This window comes from Lupinus angustifolius, unplaced genomic scaffold, assembly GCF_001865875.1.
Source record: "Lupinus angustifolius cultivar Tanjil unplaced genomic scaffold, LupAngTanjil_v1.0 Scaffold_61_1, whole genome shotgun sequence".
Lineage (NCBI taxonomy): Eukaryota > Viridiplantae > Streptophyta > Magnoliopsida > Fabales > Fabaceae > Lupinus > Lupinus angustifolius.
The window spans coordinates 347,840-353,535 of NW_017723019.1; the positions used below are offsets into that span (position 1 = coordinate 347,840).

At 30.9% G+C, this 5,696-nt stretch overlaps 1 long non-coding RNA gene across 1 annotated transcript; it reads right to left on the minus strand.

Moving 5' to 3' along the window:
- Nucleotides 1-216: 216 nt before the first annotated feature.
- On the minus strand, nucleotides 217-2,721 carry LOC109339219. The gene is made up of 3 exons (XR_002106638.1): nucleotides 2,112-2,721; nucleotides 852-1,851; nucleotides 217-759 (listed from the first exon to the last, which is right to left on the minus strand). It is a non-coding gene; the product is annotated as an uncharacterized LOC109339219 (long non-coding RNA).
- Between the last annotated feature and the right edge of the window lie 2,975 nt (nucleotides 2,722-5,696).

The window sequence follows — 5,696 nt, forward strand, 5'->3', positions numbered from 1 at the left end:
GTGTCTGGATGAAGAATGATTTTATATGCAAGAATTTCATCTCAATAACGTATTTTACAATTACTATCATCATCATCATCAAATTTTACTCACGTCATTCAAACATAATGGCATGTCAAATGTATGATTTTCTATGACTAGGTATAACATAAGACCAATACGATTACAACAATCAACAACATAAAGTAAGAATGCATTAGTATAGACTTTGCGGTAAGCACTAAACAAAGCATTCAAGAAGCATAAGCTTGTTCAATTTGTTATATATGGAAACAGAAGACCCAAGGAGGAAACTGATACGAATACAATGCAATGTATAAATCATAGACTTAGGTAGTCAATTGCAGATAGTGGAGCGTAACGGACGACCCTACAAACACTATAGCAGGATAGTGGTAGCGGGCTAGCCGCTATGACTAAAAAATATATCAAAGGAATTTATTTTATAGCCTATACATATAAACACAAAAAGGACTTTTTCCATTTAAAAAAAATTAGGGTTTCACTCTTTCACTCATCTTCAACCTCTTGCGGCTTCTGGCCTGCGAAATGGAGGTACAGCAGAATGCGATGGCAGCTGCAACAGCTGCGACGGTAAGCCGCACCACTATCCACTGTTTTGTCATGGGGAGGGGCCGGCAACCTCCGCAACACCGCTATAGCGTGCGATTGATAACCCAGTCATAGACTAACCGGTGTTTTCAGAAGTAGCATTTTTAGCTTTCTTGATCCATTGGGTCTCTTCTTGCCCTGATCCACCTTTTTAAAACAAAGCATACATAAGAGCTTGCAAAGACCCATCACAAAACCATAATACATTATATGACAAAACAAAAGAACAGCTACAATACCATTATCTTCTTATCAGGGGTCTCTTCATCATCTTTAGATTCATCTTCATCACTATCACTCTCATCATCAATATCACTATCATCATCCATCTGTAGTGATCAGTGCCAAAATGTTACCAAACAATAAATTATAAATCATTGAATAACAGCAAGTAAAATCAAATATATTTCTCATTGAAGACCAACTGCAATGGTTCACATTATAGAGTCTTAAACAAACATGGAAGTACTACAAAACTATCTTCTGCAAAGAACATCTTGTTTAATCATTTTGTGCACGTGAAATTACAAAAAGTGCATCTTCACATTATCGAGATGGAATAATAAATTGCAACGGAGAGTGAGTTACCACAAAAGTGACTAAAATGCAGCTTTCTTTCTACTCTTGTATTGTAACTTTAACACATTTTGTTGTTGTATAAGCTTTCTTTCTACTCTTGAGGGCTGAGGCTTCTCCCTATTTGTGCAATGATATCTGAAGTTAATATATATACTTGAATTTTTACAGCTATGGCTTAGGTTCAGCTGTAATATCAAATGATCTAGAAATATGTGAGCGCATAACTAAGGTGAGATCGATCTAAGTTATGATAGGAAACAACAACATAGCCAGATTGTTCGTGAAATTAAGGAGTTTATATTGCTCCATTGCAGGTTGTTAAGGCCAGAATTGTATGGGTCAATTGATCTCAGCCATGCTTCACTCTAGCCCCATGGGGTGGCAACAAAGTAGTGGTTTTATTCGTGACTTAGGAGAATGGTATGACTCTTATATCCTAAAATCAACAAATGTGAACATCTTTCTTTTCCCCCCTGGATAAAGATGGTCTAAACATCTTAACATGCAAAAGAAACACGTAATTGTGAAATGAACCATATGGATTGTTGAATGCACAAGCATCATACCTTGTTTCAGTTTATTGATCATTATTTCAGCTGTAATATCAAATGATCTAGAATTGCTAACAATCAATGAAGTTGTCAACAGACTATGTCAGCCCTGCATTTTAGAATTGAAGTAATAAGAAATCATGGATTTCTGGTGCTTTGGCCCATTTTTTAAAATTAATTAAATAATGATAGTCCTAATGTATACTGAACAAGAACAAAATGTCATGCTAGTTTCTCATAGTGTCTTGCTGACTGGGTGAGTATATCCAAATTTGGATGTTTATTTGGTTTGAATCTGGCATAAAAATAGAATTGTGTCTGAGAGACAATACAATAAACTCTTGCAAAATTGCAATTGACAAAACACACCTTAAGAGTGAGTTACAAAAATTGCATCACAGCTTCCAAAATCATATTCGTCATCAGAATCATCGTCTCATCAGATTCATCCGTTTCATCTTTCTTTGCAACATCAATCTTGCTTGTTTTGCAGCTGCATCAATTGAGACTGAAGGTCTCTTAGATTCAACAACTTTCAGCGGTGGAGAAGAACCTTTGACGGTGGAACGTGGAATGTGAACCATAGGGTTTGTGAAGCTTTGTGTCTAAATCTTTAATTGATCAAAATCTATCTATACACTGATACATTGATTTGAAGAGAAAAGGAAATTACCCGAAAGGGAAACGATTTCAAGACGGGAGGAAGACGTTTGGTACATTTAGGTATGAGAAAAGCGTAAATGAGTTTAGAAACGAGTTGCGACGAAATGAAGAGCAGTGTTGAAAAAATTGCCGTCGAAATTCATGGAAAAGTTGAGATCTGGAAAATGGAAAGATTAAAAGAAAAGAGATGAGAGTGTGATAATGTGAGATTGAGAAGAATTTGAGAAGTAACTTAGTGAGAAAAGAGAGGAGGAGAGGTTGGAGAATGTTGGTGCTCTTTCAGATGAAGAATTAGAAAGTGACTCAATCTGAAAGGATTTTTATTGATAAGGGTTTTCAAATTAGAGGTTCCAATGTGAGAAATATGAGGGAGGTTTAAAATCTTCATAAAGTAATTAAATAAAAATCTAGACTATATATCTATTTAATTTTATCGTTCGTCTCATTTCATTTATTTAGAAAATTTTGAATAATCACCCCAAAATACAAAATTTGAAGAATTGAACTACTATTATTATAAACATTAATTTGAGGTTGGGTTCTTGATTAAGGGGAATCAAACATGTACCATTTGAACCAACGTCCGTTGATTTATAAACATTAATTGGAAACATAAGTATTGTTTCTTGTGCAAGAAAATTGTTTATAGCTCTTCTTAAAATATAAATAGATGTTAAAAGCAAGAAACTAAAACAAATTGTACATGAGTTCTTTTGGCAAAAAATCTCATGTGCCAAAACTAAATTTAAGATATTTCTTGATGTTTGATAAATTTATCTATTAATATGTACACATTACATAGGTCAAAATTTTAAAACCTTCCCAAACTACTTTATAGTATTAATTATTGATACGAAAGAGATTTTCATATTACTTTTCTTTTTCTTCAAATGTAAACATGAATCTTGCACAATAGATTTGTCTAATAATTAATGGTGCTTTTTTGGTGCTCAAGAAACTTGCTAAATTATTTCTCAAATTTTCATATTGTCCTTATTTACATCTCTCATAATATCTCATATAAGCATGAATTAAATTAATATGTAACTTATATACTCCCTTTAGACATAAGTCTCCCTTGAAACTACATGTTACTATAGAATCATCATAATATTATATCATACTATTACTAATATGTTTATCTTTTATTTTTCTTTATTACTACATTCTTTAAATATGACACTACTTTTCCTAACAGGTAGTAGTTATATATTATGTAAAACATCTATTTGGTACAAATTAGGTCAAACTTGTCGTGCATAAAATTATTTAGAGCTCGTCTTTAACTAGAGAGATGATATATTGATTATGACTAATGATATATAATTATATGAAATTTAATTTATAATTTTTTTACATTACAAGAAAAAATATCATTTGTAAGTCAACCATCAATAAGTAAAGTATTACTTTGTGACATATGGGATATAAAAGAATTTAGTTTAGATTAATTTTAAATATGAATATATAATTTTTCATTCATATAAGATAAAGATTTTTGTCTTTTCTTCTAATATAAAGATGAATAACTTGCCTAATAAATTAAATATTGGTGTTTTTACTTGATATTAAAGAAACTTATCAAAAATGATTTAGCAAATTTTCCTTTTGTCTCTATTTAATACCTTTTCATTTTCAAGCTATCTACTACTTTCATGACAACTCATTAATATTGGAACGAAAGGTTATGAAAGTCGAATGGTACATTAAATTAGAAAAGATTTTGTTTAAGATTTAACCAGTCAAACTATTCATTCAGATAATATAGATATATAATTATATATATGACTAATCATAATAAATAATTATGTATAATTATATTGAAATAACATTTTTCTAATTTTTGGACTAAAATGAAATAGAACATTGGAGAAGTATTTCTCCATTTCTACAACGGGTATATATATACCAATTCCTTTGTTGTTGTTTTGTGTGGAATATGAATTCATTGCTGGTGTTAAATACTTAAATTCATAATCTGAAAGTTTTGAGATGCTTTCTAATCTACATATTGCATGTGACTTTTGATTAAAATGTTGATTCTTTATACCATACTAGCGTGTCGACTGGCACTCCGTGCCGGTCACCCGCATTCTTATTTTTTGATATAGTATGTATGATCTTCATATTATATTATTTAAGAAAAACAATTTAAATATAAGAGTGCAGTATATAAACTCAATAAATATAATAGTTGATATGTAATAAAGAGTGCAGTACATAAAATTTATGTCAATTTCTCATTTTGTGCCTATTGGATGGAGAAAGATAGAAGATAGAAATAAGAGAATGTGTGGAAGATTAATGATATTAAATTATTAATATAAAAATGAAAATAATATATGGAAGTTTATAGTAGTTATTAAAAATATAAAAGGGTAAGTTTGGAATATTAAAATTATATTATGAGATAGTTATTACTTGTTTTGCTTTTATTAATAGTATAGATACTTGTTTTACATTTTAGGATGAACGATAATCTCTACTTAGGGTTTGAAATTTTAGTACATGATATGTATGTTATTGCCAATGGTGGTGAGATTGCTTGTTTTATCAATAACCAACTAATAAATCATGGCTACAATAGAAATTATCTATTTATTTTTTTATCCTGACAAGGATATATGAAAGATAACCACGGATATAAAGACTATACAAGAAATTTTACACTTTTTAAATGGACTCTGATATAAAAGATATTTCTTTATGTCCATCTATTGTTACATAAGAAAATTTACGATGAAATATTTTAAAATTTCATTCTAACTATTGATTCAGTAAATTTAGTCCTTGCATATTTATTATTATTACTGTAAACTTTTAGCAATGGATGGGGTGGAAGCTTCAACTTGAGTGGAATAAGGCACATTATTCAAGTGTCACATTGACTCAAACACATTTTTTGACTGCTTCTACTAGCATATATGTAACACCTCAGAAAATTCATAGACTCGAGAAGTCGTATGTCAAGGATGGAGTGTTACAATATCAACAATAGTTAACAAAGGATAACAAATGTTATAGTTTGTGACTTAAATGAGGAGGGTTTCCAAAGCCCTGAACCACCACCTGATGTTCCAAAAGGTTACTTGGAATTCTACGTTGTACTAGAACTTTAGAGGTTCATTATTCTCACTAGCTACCTTAGCCATTCTCTGTTCAAAGTGTTACTATAAGAGAATGCAGATGAATATGGGTTTGACCACAATGGAGGGCTCAAAATCCCATGTGAGATTGAGACATTTAAATACCTCCTCAAGTGCATAGTGAGCAACCCATGTAATTGCATTA